Raw genomic sequence first — 21898 nt, forward strand, 5'->3', positions numbered from 1 at the left:
AATCATTATTTATAGGATAATGTTCAGACATTACGGCAGCATTTAATTTTAATTGATCTACGGACATGAATAAATAAAGTTTAACAATGAAAGTGGTTGGAACTTGATGTTCTGCACCAGAGCAAACTCTTGAGTCTTGGGATTCAGAAAAACAGTGCCTACAAACACAGGCAGAAACGACAGGGCTGACCCTGTTCCTCCCTCAGCACTTGCAATCTGCAAAATCCATCCACCCTACTGCCTGGTTTCCCCAAGGAAAGCAGAATACCCAGTGCCCTCTAATAGTCTCTTGCCCCGGTTTGGTTCACAGTTTCTTTCTGGAATACAGATACTAAAAATCCATTCAAATGGCAAATAGGAGCACCCGTCTCCCTTTCTTTGAGACACTCAGTACCTTCTGCTCCCTGCAGGGACCCCTAAGTGGCCCTAGATGCTGGGCTAAGGCATCACAGCTGTTAGGTGTGTGATCTCTGGAGTCACACACTCCTTAGGTCCAAACCCTGGTTCAGCTTCCTCCAGCCTCACCATCTCCTGCAAGGTATCAACCTCTGTGGGCCTCAGTTGCATCATCTGTAAAATGGAGCAATGTGAATATATGCTTCATTATTTTATTCCTTCAGAGCTGACAGCAGAGTTGAATTAGAAAAGATACAGAAGGACAGGGCTGGGCTGGAGCGTTAGCGCAGACTCTTCCTTCCCCGTATTCCACCAGGGCCAGATGGGCTTTCTGAAAAGATAGTACCCTCTCCATAGTGTACTCATGGACTCTTTTCCCCATGATGATGAAGGGGGGGTGTCTGCAGCAGTATTTTCATGTATTTTCTCTGAATGTCTTAAGAGGAATAAGGGGGAAAGAAGTAAATTCTTAGGAAGAGAAAAAAGCAAAACAAGGCAGAGTTCATCTCTGTTCTTTTAAGATGGTCAGCTTTGAAGTTGCTGTGCAATATGGGGATGGGACTAAGTACCATTCAAATGATTTGTCTTATTTTATTTTGAGTCAACCTGAAGTGAAAAATATTTCTACACCACGCACAGTAATTTATGCAGCAGCCGCTACATAATGAGCAGGTTCAATAACAGATAATTATATGGAAAGTACTTAAATGCTAACTATGTACTTTTAAAATGTTGCAAAAGTAGGTTTCTAATTAAATTATAATTACAAGTAAAAATCGAGACAATGATTATTCCCTGAGAAATTTGCACATTTTTTATTTCCAGGGTTGTGTGCGGCCTCTCTCACACTCTGATTCATTTCTTTTGTTGCTAGCTCCACTCTGATCTGACTCGTTTTGCATGATGGATTTTAAATTTAAAATTAACTAAAATTATCTTTCACATTACTAATTACCATATACAATTATTTCAATAGAATACCCAGGTTGCCATTAAAAAGTAGTTTGTGTAAGTTTGAAATTATAGAAGATTTATAGTGGGGAGAAGGGAAGCATTGGCTGATCATCTAATAGAAATTAAGCTATTGGCAGAAATTAACAACATTTTAAAGTAAATTATGAGTCACTTAATGGGGAGGCATACCCATAACCATGAACATGGCAAAGCTATAAAACTTTCTAAAATGCTATCACTCATAACTCACCACTCACAAGTCAAACACACACATCTGGATGGTCTAAACCAAAGAAATGGATTGGTTCATAAATCTAATAACCAGTTCAGGAGTAACTAACTTCAGATCCAGCTGGATCCAGAGTCTGAAATAGTGTCATCAGGATTCGACTTCTTGCTCTTTCCAATCCACAATCCTGCTTTCTTTCCAGGGGGTCACTTTTTTCTTAGCTATGCACTCCTCACCTGGTGGAAAAACAGCTGCTAGATGTACCTAAGTCACATCCTCAAATCTCAGGAAGCCCCGTGGAAGATGTAAGTGGTCTTCCCCAGGAATTTCAGCTAAAGTCTCATGTTTGAGTCTCATTGGTTCTGAGAGAGAATAAGCTATCTTCTCTGCCCCAATCTTTGTAGAAACTAGAGCAGTCTTGTGCTCTGATTGGCCAGGAGTTGCAAAACTAGGGCAGTCCTGCGCTCTGATTGGCCAGGAGTTGCAAAACTAGGGCAGTCCTGTGCTCTGATTGGCCAGGAGTTGCAAAACTAGGGCAGTCCTGTGCTCTGATTGGCCAGGAGTTGCAAAACTAGGGCAGTCCTGTGCTCTGATTGGCCAGGAGTTGCAAGCCCTCATTTGGAGCTAGGGCAGAGTCATCCATTAATTTATAGGGGGTGAGATTCCAAAGAAAAATGGAGCTGATGCTTTCAAAAGAAATAAGAAGAGATACCTAGATGGCAAAAGCTGTCTGGAAGAACTATCCACTAACCAGACTTTGTCCCCATTCCTTGTTTCTTCCTCCTTGCACCTTAACTAAATAAAAGGTTGCCATTAAAAAGTAGTTAGTGATGGAAGAGCTTCCATCTCTGCTTAGCTGTTCCTTATGCTAGAATTGGTCTTCTTGTCATTTGGTTAAATCTATGCAATTCAACAAACATAAGCTTTAAAAATGGCTAGAGAAAAAAAATTTTAATGTAGATCTGAATGGGTTACCATCTGTCTATCACCACCTCTAACCCTAACTTCTAGCTAGGATAACATTCAAATGTTTACAAAGTGGAGGAAATAATATAGTGAACCTCCATGAAGTTATCATCCAGCTTCAAATTGTATAGCCATTTGTCAAATCTATTTTATCTGTGACCTCCATCCTCTGTACTTTTGCCAATTTTATGGCAAATTTCCAATGTCATGTTATTTCTGTCATAATACTTCAATATGAATCTCTAATGAGGCCTTTGTAAAAGCATAACCACACTGTCATTTTCACACCTACCAGTGTGAATATCATTATGAGCCCATATCTGTATTTCTTCTTGATTGACTCAAAGATATCTTTCTACAATAGGTTTGTTTGAATAAAAAAAGTTATTCATTGCATAAATAAAACATTGCATTTGGTTGCTATGGTGTCTAAGGCTCTTTTATTCTCTACCAATTTCCTACTACTTTCCAATTGGGGAGGGGGACTTCATTGCTTTAGTAGACAGCTAGACCGTGTCATTCATCCCACACAATGTCCTTCATCATGGAGTTGGCTGGTTGCTCCCATGTGGTGAGGTTTCTCTTGTTCTTCTTTCCCTCTTATTAAATAACAAACACACATTTCCCAGTTCAGTCGAATCTCCTTTAGACCTCACCCATATGTTCTGTTACCGATACTAACAGTATCAGTTATTTTCGCTAGCTTGATGCCCTGTATCTTGATAGCCTGTTTTTTACCCTACTTGTCTTACAATTATACTACAAAGTAGATGTCAATGCCCTGTTTTATACAAAAGCAGAAAAAGCTCAGAAAGGTTAAGTAACTCACCCAAGCACACCAAGGCAGACCTCTGCTGAGACATGATTATCCTTCTTCCTTAGAACAACCTGTAAGAATGTTCTGTTCCTCCTCATACTCTTTGGTTGACCGATCATCCACGTGGCCTGTGACTGAGGTATTTCTAGAACAAGGCACTTTCTACCAAGACAGACCTGAACAAACTGACACAAGTTGTCACCCTGTTTGTTGACAGGTGAGGCTCAAGTTCACTTGGTTAATTGATCCTAAGGTCCTATCCCACATCTCTCAATTCCTAAACCCCCAGCTGTTACCATGTCACATTATGATGGCTAATTGTTAGTTTATAATTATAGAAGTGGGAATGCCAAAACAAACTCCCAACCACCAGCCTAACTGGACATTCACTGTTTGGTTCTAAAGAGCAGAGCTACAACTAGACAAATTTCCCAATTTTTCATTCTGGAAGCAAAAGGATTTCAACTTTCTTTTCCCTCACGAGAATTATATTCTTTTGTGTGATTCTGAACCACTCTTTTTTATGGTCAATAGCATCACACTTTTTCTTGTTCTCAGAAGAGACAATATATCAAAAATATACATTTGTCACTAAAAGAATTGTCAAACTCATATGTAATTAAGCAAAAGCATGGTACCCAGTCATCTTCAACTACTTCCCCTCTCTGCCTTGTGATGTGATGTATTATAAAATGATTTTGGAGCAAATATGCTCGTGACAATTAACTAATCTATCCATTTGTTTTCAGTTCTATCTCAACTATAATGCACTTATGCCTTAGCACAGATAGCAACTGAAGTATTAATGAGAAGATAACTCCCACAATTGGGGGAAGATTGCATAAACAAGTTTGAAGGCAGGCTAATCTCGGCTAATGTTCAAACACACTTCATCAGATTTCTCAAAACAGCAAATCAAGCTACCACTTAAACATTGTTCAGATGAAGCAGCCTTCCTCATTGGAATATTCATTCATTTTGAAGAAGAACCCTCAGGGAAATGGCTTTTAAACACTTCTAGGACACTCTAACCTCAGGGGGCTCTGGGTAAGGGATATCTTCATTTTGCTTGAGTGAGATCACGGAGCCTCCCGATTGAATTAGAAATCCATTTACTGCAGGAGGCCCATCTGAAGATCAAATGCCAGGTAACATCCTCTACCAAGAACAATTAGCAAAGTTGGTTTTCTCCTCACCCCTTTTATCATGGAGAATCACTGGTTTGCATTAAGAAATATGTTCAGCCTTTATTCAAATCATTTGAGCACCTCAGGCAAGAAGATTCTATGTGCTTAGACTTTCATAAAAGTGACTGGCCTGCACAGGAGTGAGTGACCTGACCAGACCAGCAAACATTCTCACGAACAGGTATATTAAATAAGCTTAGAAAGAATAATTACAGTGATTATAACAAAATTAATGTATTTATTAAACATTTAAGTTAATGAAATATAAAAAGAAATAAAGCTATATGCCAGACACTGACCTAAGCAGACAGATTTTCTTCCTCAATCCTCAGAGCAAAAGAAGAGATGACTACTATCCTTCTCGTCATGCACTTGTGTATCGTCTGTGACCGGACTTCCTTCCCCATAGTGGTGATAGAGACTGTTTGGCCCGTGATGCCTAAAATATTACCTGGCACTTTACAGAAAAGTTTGCCTACCCCTAGACATATGAGACTCAGACGAGAAGACATTAATTTATAATTATAAACTAGTTTCCATTCTATAAAGGGAATAAAAAGAGAGACTGCAGGGATTAAGACATCAGTAATATTGTTGGCATAATACAAAGATTTGTGTTTTGAAGGCCAGTGAGGACCTCCCCGAAGAAGGGAGACTTTAGACTTTCAAAAGAAGTTTCTTCTCCTGCTTTTCTCTCCTCATTGCATCAGGGAAGTTGCAGCCATACTAGTTCATCTCAGCACCCTGGCACCCTTCCTAACTTCTTGCCATGGCTTCTCATCAAACTCTAGGGCTATGATTTGGTGATTGGCTCTCAGATTCTTATTTCCTCCCTTGGCTTCTCCAGTATGACATCTTTTCTGCTATTGACTCAGATTCTCATCTCAGCAGGGCCCTAACTCCAATTTCAGTCTATGCCCTAGGGTTTGGCCACTAGCCTAAAAACACTCTCATTTCTAACCTTGGCCTGCTCTTGGTTTCTCTCTCTCTCACTCTCTCTGTGATGATTGCTCAGATGGTGGCTATCACACCATAAAGGTCAACACCAAATATCAATTACACAGATACATGTTCAAGTGTATTTTTTAAAAAAATAAGTTTACAAAAATAAATTAATTAATTAATAAATCAAAATAAGTTTACGTTTTGTTAAGTACTGCATGAGCTTACTCTACTTGTAAAAGTTCAAACATTGCAGATCAGGCTGAATCACTGAATCACCGCCATTCCTTGACCATCCCTCAACAACCAGTCAGTGATAACATTCAAGAGTTGGCAAACAAAATTAAAGTGTGAAATAGAAAGTGTTGGTGAGACTACAGGCATGCAGGCTCTCTGACAGACTCCTCAGGAGATGAAGGGCATTTTCACAGTGTCTGTTCAAATTAAAACTTTATGGCTTCTATCTCCCAGCAAAACCACCTCTTGATATTTATCCTAGAATGATAATCAAATGTGAGGCAACAAGGCACACTACAGATGCATAGTGTGACAGTGGTGGTGATGGTAAAAATAAACTTCTGTATAATTTGAACACGGAGCAGTATTCATGGCATTTATAACACAAAACTACAAATACATAAGCCATATCACCATAGATTATCCTTCTTTTATCTTCATTCTTTCCACCAAATCATTCTTACTCAACAGTAGGTGAAGTCGGTGGAAGGTTTAGGGGATTTCTTTTCTCTTCCCTTTAACCCAAATAATAATGAACAGATAAGTGGAAAATGGAATGCCAAGAGAGTAAGTTTTTCAGAAAACTAAAAGGAGATGCCAGTAGATCCAAAATAAAGAAGATGACTCCTGGCAAAGATGAAATGAGACTGCCTGGGTCAGAATGGCCAGAACCGCTTTGGTGCATCATAACCCATTCAAAGGTACTGTATTTAATTATATTTTTCTAATATGCACACTGTGTCTTTGATCTGATTAAGGAAAGTCCACAAAAATACCATCTTCTTCATTAGCTTTAAACTTACTTGTATTGCTGGATTTAGCTACAAAGGACAGGACTTAAGTGGGATCCACATTCCTATAACAGGTGTGTGGCCTACGTGCTATCTCATTCACTGAGGTCACTGGTGAACCTTTGGTTCCAACCTTTCTACTCTTTTGTTTCTGCTTTTAAAACATTCAAAATGACTCTGTGCTCTAGGATAAGCAGGACGCCTCTCCAGGCAGGGCTGCCCTCCCTAGGGTGATGGGTGCAACATGGAAGAACTGTCAGGTCAGGTTCCAGGAGCACCTGACCCAGCATGCATGCCTGGGGTGCACGAGAGTCTCTCTGCATAGAGTCGCTGCAGGGCCTCGTAGAACCCAGCATTGCCTTCCCCAGCTAACCACTCCCTCAAGGCAATCACATCAACTTTACCCCATCTAGATACTTGCACACCATGGCCTTCCTATGTGGATTCAACTACCACATAAGGAAAATTGGAGTTAGCTAAAAGACAAAGTGTCTGGTCATGTACAGTGACCTTGAAACTCAATGCTTGTCCATGTCCAAGCCATCTCATCTGAGATGCACTGTACCTTTACAGATGTTATGATCTTATTAACATTCAACATTCCTTCTTCAGCCTTCCACTTCAAGCTCTCAAAACCTTTTTCGGGGAGATTACATACTCCTCCTTTGCCCAAACTTCTCCACTCCTTTGTTTTCTATAAAGTACAACTTATTGGCCACATAAATCATTTCTTTACAAAATCCCTAATTTCTCCACTATACAGCTTTAACTAAAAATAAGTCTCTTCTTTTTAGCCATTGATATATTAGGAAAGGAGAAAATAACTGGGTTCAAATCATTCTGGAACAAAATTCCAATTCCACCCTTTTAATTATATCAGTTCAATGAGTTATATGAATTCCAGTCAGAAAACATTGTCTAGAAGATTGACAGAGGAGACATCTGCATGTCTGGGCACCAGAAAATTATTTTTGTTATTGAGAATGTCAAGCCAAAGTTCGAAGCATTCGTTGCCCAAAAAGTACTAGGAATTCTAGCTTTCAAAAATAAACAGAACACATGAAATAATTGGGCACTGGTGCCAGTGACTAATGGGATGATTCTGAGTTCCCAAACATTTCCAGAATAGCAGTCTTTGGCTACCATGTGGGCATTTCCTATAAAGTGGAATCATATCATATACATGAATCTATCATAGCTAATCTGAGAGTCTAACATCCATCTCCCACCCCAGTGCCTGCCAGGATCTCAAGATTTCTTTTACACACACACCTATGTTAAGGTTAGGGAGGCATCGCATGTATAACACACCTTTCGGGGGCAGGACACAATTATAAGAGGGACTTCACCTAACAAATGCAATCAATGCAATCTGGTTCTTTGTATACTCAATGAATCCCCAATAATAAAAAAAAAAAAAAAGAACAAAATAAATCCTGAAGGTAAGAGGAATAGGTCAGAATTTCCTATTTATCTCCACCTTTATCATAGAAAACTACTTATAAAAACCTTAAATACTTGAAACAATGCAATGGACTTTTGTGGCCAATTCTGATGCCACAGTATGACCGCCATTTGTGCTTGCTGGCAGGACCTCGCCTGTGTAGGGGGAAACATCACCATACCTGCCCTGAGAATGTCCCCCCTTGCTTCTTGAATCAGTTGCCCATAAGACTACACAGGCAGAGATATCAGGGTGTCATGTCCCCAACAGCTACCACAGTGCCTGGTGCACCATAAATGCTTATCAATCAAAGAATAAATGCAGCGTGGATCCAAATGAATGCTTTCCCTCAAGAACTAAGATGCAAAAATATCATGAGTTAACTGAATATAGTAAGTCAGTCAAGTATGACTGCAAGTAAGTCGATAACTGAATAAACTAAAATATGTTCCTACTCCAGAAGGCACAGTGGCTATTTGAAGAAGTGAGAGGTTTATAAGAGGTGTGTATAAGAACAGACTCAGAGAGGGTGGCGCCTGTGGCTTAAGGAGTAGGGTGCTTGCGGGTTCAATCCCAGCCCTGGCCAAAACTACACACACACACACACACACACACACAAATAGACTCAGAGAAGTATCAATAATACCTCTGATATATGTATGCTTTATTATTTCTCCAAGATCTATTATTGAGTGAAAAAAATAAGTCTGGGGATAACATAAGTGGCATGAAATCAGAACTATAAGCACCATTTTCTAATCTGCATAATTTCTATGGATATTCATATCCAGATGAAAGGATGATGTCTAGAATTGTAACAGAAGTTACCTCTAAGAAGGGGAAGAGTGGGTCAAAGAAGACTATAGCCTTGTGTATTGTTTTATTTGTTATATGTGGAAAGATACATGTGTATTTTTCTTATGCATTTACAACCACTTTTTAAAGAGAATTGGATAGGTAACGATCACCTATGTTGTTCAGCTCCATTATCTGTATTCTCCATTAATAAGCAAAGGCTGCATTGTCCCATGAAAAGCCCCTTCTGTACACTCAGCCTCCTGGGAATCTCTCCAAGCTCTTCCTCCTGCTCACTCACTCTTCCCAAACCACTTTCTTTATTCTGGTGTCTGTCACTCCTGTCTCACTGTCTCATTCCAGCTTCCATCCCTCTACCTCCCTCCCCCACCTGTGCCCAATCTCAGATCCCAGAACCCAACCCTGGTACAGATCCTGGGCACTCCTTATCCAAGGACTGTGTGATGCTAACAACATGATAAACAATGGTGAGTTCAAAATGTGACTAGAGATTCTCTAAGATATAAAAAAACACTCAAGTTACTAATTTTTATACTCTCAGGGGCAAAATCCAGTCTTCTGAAAGCAGCCAAATCCATAAATTTTAATGTTTCTAAAACTATAATAATAATCTTAGGTGATTATCTGAGAAATTACTACAGTTGATTCTCATTATTCATGATAGTTATGCTATATAGAGTTGCCACAAACACTGTATTGGCAAATACCAAACCATCGTTCCTAAGGGAAACACAGGGTTCGGTTCCTGAGAGCCTCTGGTCACAGTATCTCCATTAGCCAATCAATCATAACCTTGTTTCATGTGTGCTGTCTGAAGACACGTCATTTACTATATATTATTGCTTCACTAACATTGAACTCTTAACCAATGGCACTATAATTCAAGCAGGGAAAAGGTTTATCTAACATATGTATTTCATTAACGAGCACATCACAGCCTTCTTGCACCTAGGAACACTGGACAGGGCTGGGAATGTGCAAATCAGCCAGTCCAACTTTCACTGCTGTCCTAATGCCTGTGAATGATCATGGCAGTGTTGCTCAGCACTGAATTTGGGGTTACCAATATGTTTTAGCAAGTAGACAAATTTACAAACACAGAATCTGCAAAATAATGAGGATCAGTTGTATATACTCAACACCTGACCACATTCTTGACCTTTTTTTAGTGCTTAGGTTACATGTGGCAAATGCCACAGAGCTGGGAAACAGTGAGACTCGGAGACACACCTGGGCCTGTGTGACTCTAGAGCCAAAGCTCTGAACCCCCAGTTTGCAACTGTTCTGGCTAACTCTGCTCTGAATGCAGGTACCCCTACTTTGCTCATCACAAAATGACTACCTATTCAAAATCGAAGAAAGCTGCCATGTTGACCATCAGAGTGTAGACTCCTTATGATCCAACTATGCATAGACTTTGAAAACTGCCAATCTTAGCAGAGCGGGAACAACTCTCATCACATAGGACCAAGCCTAGATGATAGCACATGCTTCTCAAACAGACATTAAAGAAAAGTTACTTCATCTCACTCCAGACCTGGGATGTCTTTCATGCCCTGAAGGCCTCTGCAAGCAGAGTTTCAGAGGGCTTATTACAGGTGTTTGTGGCCAGGTAACATCTTCCAATCATATTCCCATTGGTGTCTTCCGGTATCTTGAGTTTCCAGATGGTTCTCGTCATTCCCAGAGAAGGCTACTCAACTGGCACACATCATTTGAGGAGGGAGAAAAGATGCAGGTCATATTTACTGAGATTTTTCTAAAAGAAAAGTTACTACTGGCTTCATTCACTTTCTTAGCTCCACTAAACTTTTATAATTTTGATCCTTCTGGCTGGGATCATGTGCCTTAGTTTACTTTGCATATTTTCTCTTTCTCAATGTTAATAATTTCTATATGGTCCATGCACAGATACACAACCACTTGTGTTAGAAATAGGTATTGATCACCCCCTATGTACAAAGTACTGGGCTCATTGCTGTGAAGAGTTCCTGTTAAAGACACAGACCCCATGATTATGCTTAAGCAAGACCATGCTGACACGTCATGATAACAAGTTCTCAAAAAGTGACAGAAGTCACGTACTGGGGGAGGGCACTTCTGTTGGAGAATAAGCATCTGGGCTCAGAAGATAGAAAGCCTGAGTCATAGTCCCAGCTCAGCTGCTCATTAGCTCTCTGACCTTATTTGAAATATTATTCTTCTTTTAAATTTCAGGTTAATATGAACCTGAATGGTACAAACAACCAAATCATATTTCCATTTGTTAGGTAGAGTCCTGCACCCAAAAGGTGTGCCATATACCCCTACATTGTGTCCATTCAGTGGGAACACCCCAATCCCCTCCACTCTCTCCCTTCCCTCATTCCCCCTCTCACCACTTGAACTGAAATGAGTTTTTCTCCTGTGTGCGTGAATTAGATCATCTACCAGTTTCATATTAGTATTGAGTACATTGGATATTTGCTTTTCCATTCTTGTGACACTTTACTGAGAAGAATGTGTTTCACCTCCATCCAGATGCATACAAAAGATGTGAAGTCTCCATTTTTTATGGCTGAATAATATTCCATGGTATTCATATACCACAGCTTGTTAATCCATTCATGGGTCAATGGGCATTTAGGCTGTTTCCACATCTTGATGATTGTAAATTGAGCTGCAATAAACAATCTAGTGCAAATGTTCTTATGATAAAATGATTGCTTTTCTTCTGGGTAGATGCCTGGTAATATTACTCTTCTTTGCTCATCAGCTTCTTTGCAGGAGATAATGAACTCCACTTCACTGTGTTGTTTTGAATTAATTCAATAAGCTAAGATAGAAAAATGCTACCATCATCATCATCATCCATGGAAACAGGTAGTATTCATATGGGATGGGATTTTTCTATATAAAAAAAATGATAGGGGATATATGCACATATACTTCTGGGGATGGAAGTACCAAAATCTGAGCAGTTTTCTAGATATTTCCATGCATTCTGTCACTTAATGTTTACAAAGCCCTCTGAGGTCATTTTTATTAGCATTCACACTTTTTAAATAAGAAAACTGACTGAGCTGCAAGGAGGTTAACTAGCACATCTGCTGTCACAGAATCAAGAAGTGGCATTAACTGGCTTTAAAATCCATGCAACCCTACCCAGAACCTTTGCTCTAACTATCACCCTCATCTATTCCCAGACCTAGGAAGGAGCATAAGCTACAGAAAAAGAAAAAAGTGCTCCAGGCAGTAGGTGGATACTCAAAGGCATTATTTAGAGCCACAATGGAGGAGATTATTTTTGAAAGTAGATTAAGGAAGAATAAAAATTAAACTATGGTGTCTGGATGTTGTTTATTAGCAAGGTGGAGCCACCGAAGGCTTATGAGTCAGGTGGTGTTATGAGTTCCGTGCTTCAAGAAGATTAATCTGGTACAATGGATCAGAGAGGAGAGAAAGAAAGAGACCATTTCGAGGTCCTCTATTAAAATAGTTCAAGCATGACGCAACAAAGGCTTAAACTTGCTCGTAGAAAAGAAGAAAGTATGGGTTTGAGATTGCTTAAAAAGAATGCCTCTTCCTTGTCTTCTCGGCTGTCTTTATGCTGCAATTCTGTATTTTTCCTTCAATGGTAGGCAAAGCTCTTCCCCTCCCTCTTCTGGAATTTGTCCCATTTTAAATCTGGTCCTCTGTGTTCAGACCCGGTCATGTTTAACATTAAGCCGCAGTGCGGTCATATATCATGGTGCCTGAAAAACACTCTTGACAGCTCAGAGCAGAAGTAAGTTGGTGATTCAGAGCAGGGAGCATTAAGGTTAATTACCTAATAATTTACTACAGTGAATGCATCTGTAGACATTTTGATTTTCACTAATTGTGGTGTTGAACAAAGTAAACAAGACTTTGTTCATATTCCAGCTGCAAGGAATACATCGTGGGGAACCTCTGCTGTGATTTATCAGTCTGTTGCTTTACTCTTGAGCGCAAGGCCACTTGATGGGAAAGACCAATGCTTTTACAGACACCTTGGATTGGTTTAGTAAAGATTTCCCTTAATGTGACTTCGAGTCGACCAGGCTTTGCTGCCTTGCTGAGTGTGCCATTCAGAGAAAACAGGCGTGGCAACGCTAATGCCATCTGATGAGTCCTCGAGCTCTAGCGGTTGACCCGCACCACCCTCTGTGTGGGGGGGAGGCTGGGAGCAGGGGTAGGATGGAGACTGGGTCAGAGTAAGTGGGAAATGCTTATCAGGACAGTCAAATCCTTAGACTCAAAGCCCAGCTCCTCTGGTTACTAGCTGGATGTCCTTGAGCAAGCAAGTTAACCACTCAAAACATCCTCTTCCTCGTCTAACCTGGAATAAGCATACTGCTTTGCAGAATTATGGGGAGACCGAAATCTGATACATAATTTATATGGGGCATCGGAGATTTTGGCTAAACCAAATGTCATTCCCATTTCCACTGATTTTCTCTTAATAGAACTGCCTTTTCTTTTCTCAGGTCAAGTGGGCACTGACTCTCCATCTCTGGCTGCAAGCGAGCAAGGACACTTAACCCTGGCTTGGCTAATCAAAGCAACTCATTCCGTAGCTGCAGTGATCAGCTTAGGGACAGAAATATTACACAAGCTAGGCCAACCAGGCCAAAGGAGACCCAATTCAAATTATTTTATGTTATCTTTTGGAGAAAGAGCAGTGTTCTTTTAAGTTAATAAAAGAACAGGATTTCAGCTCAGAGCAGACAACAGCCGTATCATCCCAAAATGAGAGAATCTGATTAGGAGGAGGCCTGTGAAACGTAGACCAAAACCCTAAGGGGAGTAGGGTCAGGTCCTCATGATACCGTCTCAGTTCCTAAATGCAGCCGTGCCTGAAGCTGGGGCTCCTGAAACTTTTCATTTTGTGAGCCGATAAATTTGTATCAGCTTTTTGTTCTTGTGACAGTTTAGGTATGGCTTTTGGGACTTGCAGTTAAAAGCGCTCTCTTATTTTAAGTAAACCTTTAGCACAATTTGTGATACGGAGAAGGTGCTACATAAACACTATTTGTTGTTGTTAAAGACTCCAATACTTGCCCCTATTCTTAAGCCATATTTGTTCCCAAATGACTGCAGGATCTTAGAAAGGAGATCCATTTCCAGATGGATCTTATGTATTTATATATATGTTTGCATATATATATTTCAAAATAAAGCAAGTGTTTCTGATTTAGACCATCTCTTTCAAACCAATAAAAAAGCCCAGAGATGTTTGAAGCAGTAGCAATTCTGAGAGGAAGAAAAGAAACAGAAGAGTCTGGTCTTTTGATCAGATGCCTGGAAATCTGGAAGACATTCTGTCAAGGCTGTGCGCTTACCCATGACGGGCACTGAACTTAATCTCCATGAATACAGGTACCGAGCTCATTCACCTCGTGACAGAACAAAGCTTTGCATATTTGCCGCTGCTTACCTTGCAAAGCTCGTTCATGTCACTGGACCCCTGCAACTGATGACCTAGGAGTCATATGCCTTTCGACCTAGGTATTATTCAGAGCCCCACTTTTCACATGAGGAAGGAGCAGGTGTAAGAGATGAAGTGACATGACACAGTCTTATGTCTCTGGGTGGAAGAGCAGGAATCTGAAACCAGAATTCAGGCAGCAGGACCTCCTTCTCCCATAACTCCAGGGGCTTGTCCGTGGATTGCACATGGCGGCAACATGGCAGAGTGAACAAGTCAACCCGGGTCGCGCGGCTGTACTATTTCCCTGTAAGATGACTGTGTCCCGTCCCGAGAGTCTGCTCCCTCATCTCTGACATCAGCGTGACATCCGGCCCCACCTCACAAGCTACTGAGGGATTAAATGGGAGGACAGACACCAGCACGTGAACCCCAAGTCCACACATAGGAAGAATCTGGCAAAGGCTCCAGTCTGAATCTGTGGGCACAGATTGAATCTTCTGAGGTGAAGGACTGACTGGAATGGTCTTTTGGGAAGCTCACACAGAGCCTGGTTGTACTAGTAACAATCAGAAATAATCTGAAGATCCACCCATAGGGAATGGGAAAGTAAAGCACATTTCCACATATAGAAAGCCACTTAGCAATTTAAAAAGAATAAAGTTATGCAACTCAATCTGCCCTGACACAGCAAGATCTGTAAGACATATTTTAGAGCAGAAAAAAAGTGACAACGGTATGCATAAAAGAATGAACTTATATATTTATATATTTGTTTGCATATATATATATACATTTCCATAGAATAGGCATGTCTCTTTTTAAAGGATACAAGTAAATGTACTTTTAAAAAGTCTTGTGAGGACACACACAAAACCTTTGCTGACATATGAATGAAGTGCAGGGGTCAAGAAAATAAGACAGCGGCTCTGTGTCTGTAGCTTAGCAGCTAGGGCACCAGCCACATACACTGGAGCTGGGGGGTTCGAACCCAGTCCGGGCCTGCCAAACAACAGTGACAACTACAACCAAAACATATCCAGGTGTTGCGGTGGGTGCCTGTAGTGCCAGCTACTTGGGAGGCTGAGGCAAGAGAATTGCTTGAGCCCAAGAGTTTGAGGTTGCTGTGAACTGTGATGCAACAGTACTCTACCAAGGGTGACATACGGAGACTCTGTCTCAAAAATAATAATAATAATAAGACGGCCATATCTGCTATGTTTTCATTTTTAACAATACGATTTCAGTCATGAATTACTTAGGCAATTAAAAGCACTAAGGAAACATTCAAGGCAATGGTAAGTAACCCCAGACTCCTTCATGCTAAAAGTAACCAGGCTATTCTGTGCAATGCTAAAATAAACAGGAATGAATAGGGGTAGGGGGGCAGAAGACAAATTCAACCACTTTCTAAGGTATAAAACAGAGGGCTGAGAAACAAGCTAATGGACTGAATTTTTATTGATTATTTTAATTTTTCCTTTTTGCTTTTAACTGGATGTCTCTCGTATTCACAGAGCAATTATCTTTCCTCAAAATATCATCACTCAGTTGAATGATCTTGCCACATGAAAAGCAGGTTTGGCATAGTCATTGCATATTGTTGGGAAATTATCATCAACTTTCTTTTCTCTCTCAAAAAAAAAAAAAAAAAGAAAGAAAAAGAAAATTCACAGTGACACTGATGAATACTGTTGTTTTTCATCTAATGCCTCAACCCAGTTTATATTCGTAGTCTGCATAAAATCCTTGAAATGTGACCTTCCTGGTAGACATAACCCATAGAAGACAGAGCATTGCATTTACAATGAGCTTCTCCTGGTCTCACACCATGGGGAAGATTGCACATTCCCTGGGATCACCCCACCAGACATGCCCGTAGCTATCTGTACCCTATAAGGTCTGCATTTTAATTCTTGCTGTGAACAGTCCGAGGCCTCACCTCCTATAAACCCTGCTTCCAGAGCTGTGAATCACACGGGCCAGGTTACATTCATATACACGGCTTTAAGCCCACGTAGAAATTTATTCTATCTCCTTTGCTGACTCTGCCCATTTTCACGGCTTTCAATGCCATCTCTTGGCTCTCCAATTTTATATTTTTAGTGTATACCTCCTTTTTTGAGCCTAGATTCACATAGCCAACTGCCCCTGCAACATCTTTACTTTGATGACTCACATGCGTCTCAAACTGTTAACATGTCCAAAATAAAACCTATGATTTTGCTCTCCCAAATCTCTTTCCTGTAATTTTCCCACATCTTAATAAATGACACCAACATCAAAAAGGAGCAACATGGGAGTCATTCCCAGATCCATACTGTCCTCTGCCCATTCTCCATATGTACAGACCCTATTGGTTTAACCTCCAGAAATGTTCTCAGATCCACGCACTTTCCTTCACCTGCACTGTCCCCGGCCTGAGGGGAGCCTCTCACCTGGTCTGCACAGCACCTGCCTCATCCCCACCAGTCTCCCTGCAGCCTCCTGGATCCCTTACTTCTCTTTTCACCACGTGGTTCCCCTGATTTTAATCCTTCAGCGGCTTTCCACTGCACTTAGATTAAAATCCCAACTCCTCCCGGGGGGGTGGGGGGGCTGCAAATCCCACAGAACCAGAGTTTCTCATCAGCACATTTTAAATACATGGACCTGCTGTCAGGTCCTAGGAAAGCAACTCGTTCCTACCAGTTTTCTTTCCCCTGGAATTCTGCATTGCCGTTTTTTTAACATCCATCTTTGGTTAATGTGAATGGAGTTGAAACACATTCTTCCTAAAAAGGTATCACAAGAATGGCGAAGCAAGTATCCAATGTACTCAATCCTAATATGCAGCCAGTAGATCAGCTAATACATGCACAAGAGAAAACTCAAGTCAGTTCAAGCTGGGGGAAGGGGAAAGAAAAGGAAGAAGGGGGAGAGGGAAGTGGGGAGGGGGAAGGGGGAGGGGAAGAGGGAATCAGAGACGGGAGAAGGACAGGTGACCCCAATAGGCACACCTCCTGGGTGCAGGACACAACTACAACAGGGACTTTACTTCACAAATGCAAACACTGTAACCTAATTGTACCCTCCTATTATCTGTAAAAAAATTAAAAATCTGAAATAAAAATTTTTAAAAAATCAAAAAAGAAAAAAAAAAACCTGTCGGGTTTGGATTTCAGTAACACCTCTGTTCAGTGGTTCTCAACCTGTGTGTTGTGACCCTTTATAACAATGAAAATACATCCTGCATATCAGATATTTACATTACAATTCATAACAGTAGCAAAGTTACAGTCATGAAGTAGCAACGAAAATAATTTTATGGTTGGGGGTCCCCACAACATGAGGAACTGTATTAAAGGGTCGCGGCATTAGGAAGGTTGGGAAGCACCAGTTTAGAGCCTCCCTTGACCACACTGTCATAATGAGACTCTGTCTGCTAAAGCAACCACTTTCTGTCCTTCACAGCACAAATCCCGAACCATAATCACAAGAGCTTGTTATCCTTCCCCTCGGAGAGGGCAGGAATCCTCTCTCCCTTGTCTATGGTCACAGACCCGGTGTCAAGCCTAATGATCTTAGTCCTGGTGCTGGGTGTGCTTGAGACGCAGCTCTGATCCTAACACAGCTGAAACACAGAAATTATTTGTAGAGTAAATGAGTCAGAAACATACTAGCTGGATGCTATGCAGAGCGTCTGGTACTTTGATGCGGGCTGGGGAACACATTGTACAAGACATAGAATTAAATGCCATGATCTTTGCCTTTCAATAACTGGTATTCTACTTGAAAAGACAAAAATCTACACAGTGAAAAAATGAAACTAACACCACAAGCTAGTGTGTTTGATACTCAATGGAAGTGTGAAATCGTGTGCCGTTGTTCGTGGGGGTTGACCGGAGAACTTTTAGTGGGGTAGGTTAAGCAAACCGTTCACTCATGAACAAAAGGGGTCAAGTTACGGAAGCTAGAAAATTGACAAATGATGCTCTGTGGAATATTCAAAAACAGCTTCATGGAGGTGGTCAGCTGTATACCAATCCCAAACAGATCATAATTAGTTAAGACTACTCACAAACACCTATAGCTACGGCTTTTAGGGTCTTGAAGTAATGTAAAAACTAATGAGCCCATTTGGCTACCAAATTGCAAGACATTTTGTTATCTAATCCCCTGTATCTAGGAATCCAGTAATTTCTCAGGTCAGCTCAGAATTGGAATGAGACATAATCCCAAAGGTCTCCATTGCTCCCCACCTGCCACGTCCACATCTGTCTGTTCTTTCCCTTCCCAACACAGTCCTGGTTTCACTCGTATCTTCTTAAGGCTGAAGAAAGGGAAGGAATCATTTTCCTGAGAAACAGGCTGCTGCTACCACCTTTGTGCAGAGACTTTCTCCCTCCTACCTTGCCCTTGCCAGCTCGCGTCTATTTTGGATCATTAGCATCTTCCCATACACAGTGACAAATCAGGACTTTGCAAGACAGTTGGTATTCCACACCAAACCTCAGAAATCACCCCAGCTAGAGGCAAACAGATGTTCTTTGCCTTTCCACCTTGTCTACTGAGGACTGTAGCTGGTCCAAGGCCTTGGGCATGCTGCTTAATAGATGCAAATTAACTGGAAAGGAATGGGGAAAAATAAATACAAAATACAAGTGCTTAGCCGCATCTTCTACCTTAAAAATATCCTCCAGAAATAAATGGGAGAAGTTCAAAAGTTCCCCTATCTTTTCTGAGTTCATAGCTAATGTTCTTTTCATATTACACCTTCATGTGAGCAACACAGATCAGGAATAGAAGGGTTCCAAATGAAGAGAGGGAGAAGAGGCGGACTAAGGGAGAAAGCCCTGAGTCTGGGGAGCCCAAAAAACAGCAAGGGACAGGGCCACTCCAAGATGTCCATGCAGAAAACTAGAGGAATGGCAATTTGTCTGGAATTTTGTGTAACAGAAATGAACTTGAGCTGTGTTAGTATGTCAAGTGCATGGTTTCAACTCAGATCCTTGCTTATTTAAGATTGTGGGATTGCTAGAAATTAGGAGAAAGGCTAAAACTTTGCCCCTATTCTCTCTGGGCAGTCCTGCTGGCAAATAGACAAGAGACAGCGGTAACCAGCCTGTACATACGCAGTGGAGTACTGTGGAGGGAGGACAGGGGACTCCAGCAAGAACACAGGCTCAGGTGAGGGCCTAGACTAAGACAGTAATAGCTGGAAGGAAAGGAATGATAGGAGACTCCCTCCAGGAGGGGGATGCATTAAGATGCAGTGACGGATATGTTTAGGAGATGCTAGAAAAGAGTGAGTCAGAAATTCTCCACGGTTCCAGGCTTGGCAGGCTGTGTGTGTATCAGAGAAGTCAGGAGGAGACACAGGTTCAGGGGGCATAGTGATGAATTTGTTTTCCCACCTGCTAAATTTGAGGTAACAGCAGGATATACAGGTGAAAATGCCCAGTAGGTTATTGGAGATATAGGAGCCAGTCCAAATAGAGCGCCTGGTATTTGTTAAAATAGCACCGGCTGAAAAACTCACCTAAAGCACGGCACTGCAGTGCTTTGCTAAAACCTCTGAGGCTTATGAATCGCCTGTTCTGTGTTCTCTGTGATACGCTGAATTATGGATAGATAACCCCAAGGCTCATGGCACCTAAGTCTTTCTAAATAAATAGCTATAAGTGCAAAGAGTCACAGGGTCTGGAAATGTCTGAGTGGGAAATACTGCAGTTCAGCTCAGACTTTGGTCATTTACCTCCCCCCCCCTCCCTTTTTGATTCTTACCATATCTGAGCACAGCAATGTGGCAACTGGGTACTGTTACCAATTTCTCACCCATTTATATGTACATGTTAATAATATTCTTTATCTAAATAAATACAATTTATCAATATCACTGCCATAAGATAAAAAAAAAACAGGATCTCTCCTGAATACAATAATAAAAATTTTAAAAAGAACCAATGGGGGATCCTAACTAATGGGGGATACTAAGTGTATCTTTCCCCCCATTGGCTGGCTACCAGCTGCTGTAGTACACATTGGTCATTGTTTTGCATTCACGATTTCTGAAAATCCTTCCTTCGTGGAAAAGTTCAAAGTGTAGAGCAGGGAACTGACTTTCAAAATGAATGATAAAGAAAGATGCAGAGGTCCACTCCCCATCTAAGGCTAAGTGACTTAGACTTAGGAATCAGATACTCTGGTTCTTGACTTTGAAACTTAAAGAATTAAGGACAGAAGGGTAACCAAAATTAATCCACACCAAGGGTCCACGCTGCGGTGCGAGGTGCGTACACTGCCAGGTAGCAGCGATGAAGCCCTTTCTCGTGACATTTCTTACTTAATTTTTCAGATTTCTGGCTTCCTGTGGTGCTGATGTTGTGTCCTGCAGAACTTTACACCCACTTGAAACCTCATTTTGAAAAGTCAAGAATGAAAAAAGTACCCGATGTACTCAGCCCTAATACGAAACTAATTTATAGCTTTCATACGAAAGCTATAACCCAATCTCAGCACACGAATATGGGAAAAGGAGCAAAGGAGGGGAAGGGTGAGGGGAGGATAGGTGGAGGGAGGGTAATTAGTGGGTCCACACCTACAGTACATCTTAGAAGGGTACAGGTGAAATTTACTAAATGTAGAATATAAAAGTCTGAACACAATAATTAAGAAAATGCCAGGAAGGCTGTGCTAACCAGTTGGATGAAAATATTTCAAACTGTATATAAAACCAGCACATTGTACCTCATGTTTGCATTATTGTACACAGCTATGATTTAATTAAAAAAAAAAAAAAAGAAAAGAAAAGTCAAGAATGAGACCTTATTGAGAAACAGGGCTTTGCAGATATAATTAGTGATTACTTTAAAATCTCAAGAAGAAATCGTAGATTTGTGGTAGGCTACAAATCCAGGGATTGGTGGCCTTAAAAGAGAAGAAGACCCAGAGACACACAGCAAAGATGATGATGTGTAGACAGAGGCAGGGACCGGAGGGAGGGGCCACAAGCCAAGGCATGCCAGGAGCCGCCAGAAGCCTGCACACACCTCTAAGCCTGAGATTTACTTTTCTGTTGTTGTTGAAACTAAAATAGCAAGAATTAAAGAGCTGTGAAGGGTATTTAATAGCACCAAATTGAGACTTTCCCCTTCGAGAAATTAGAAGGAATAAAAGAAATTGAAAGATAGTTAACTTTGAATGGTGTAATGTTATTTAATGCTGTGTCTCTTTATTCCCAGAAGTTACCTAGTGTGATGCTGGTGACAGGCCCCTCATCTTGGGAAGTATTGATTTAGTAAAATGTCCCAACTTTATAAACAGGTTAAATGGGTCTTGGGAAAGCAAAGTAAAAACACAATCACAAGATATAGGAGAAGACTCAAGTCCATGACCCCATCCTTCTCCCCACCTGACTTATTCACCAAACTACACGTGTCTTTTTTTTCTTTTTAGACAGAGTCTTATTCTGTCACCCTCGGTAGGGTGTATGGCATCATCACTCACAGCAATCTCACACTCTTGCCTCAGCCTCTCCAATAGCTGGGACAACAGGTGCCTGCCACCATGCCTGGCTAGGTTTTTCTGTTTTTCCTGGAGTTGGGGTCTGGCTTTTGTTCAGGCTGGTCTCGAACTCCTGAGCTCAAGGAATTTACCTGCCTTGGCCTCTCAGAGTGCTGGGATTACAGGTGTGAGCTATACGTGTCTTT

This window comes from Nycticebus coucang, chromosome 21 (genome assembly GCF_027406575.1).
Source record: "Nycticebus coucang isolate mNycCou1 chromosome 21, mNycCou1.pri, whole genome shotgun sequence".
NCBI classification, from domain to species: Eukaryota; Metazoa; Chordata; class Mammalia; order Primates; family Lorisidae; genus Nycticebus; species Nycticebus coucang.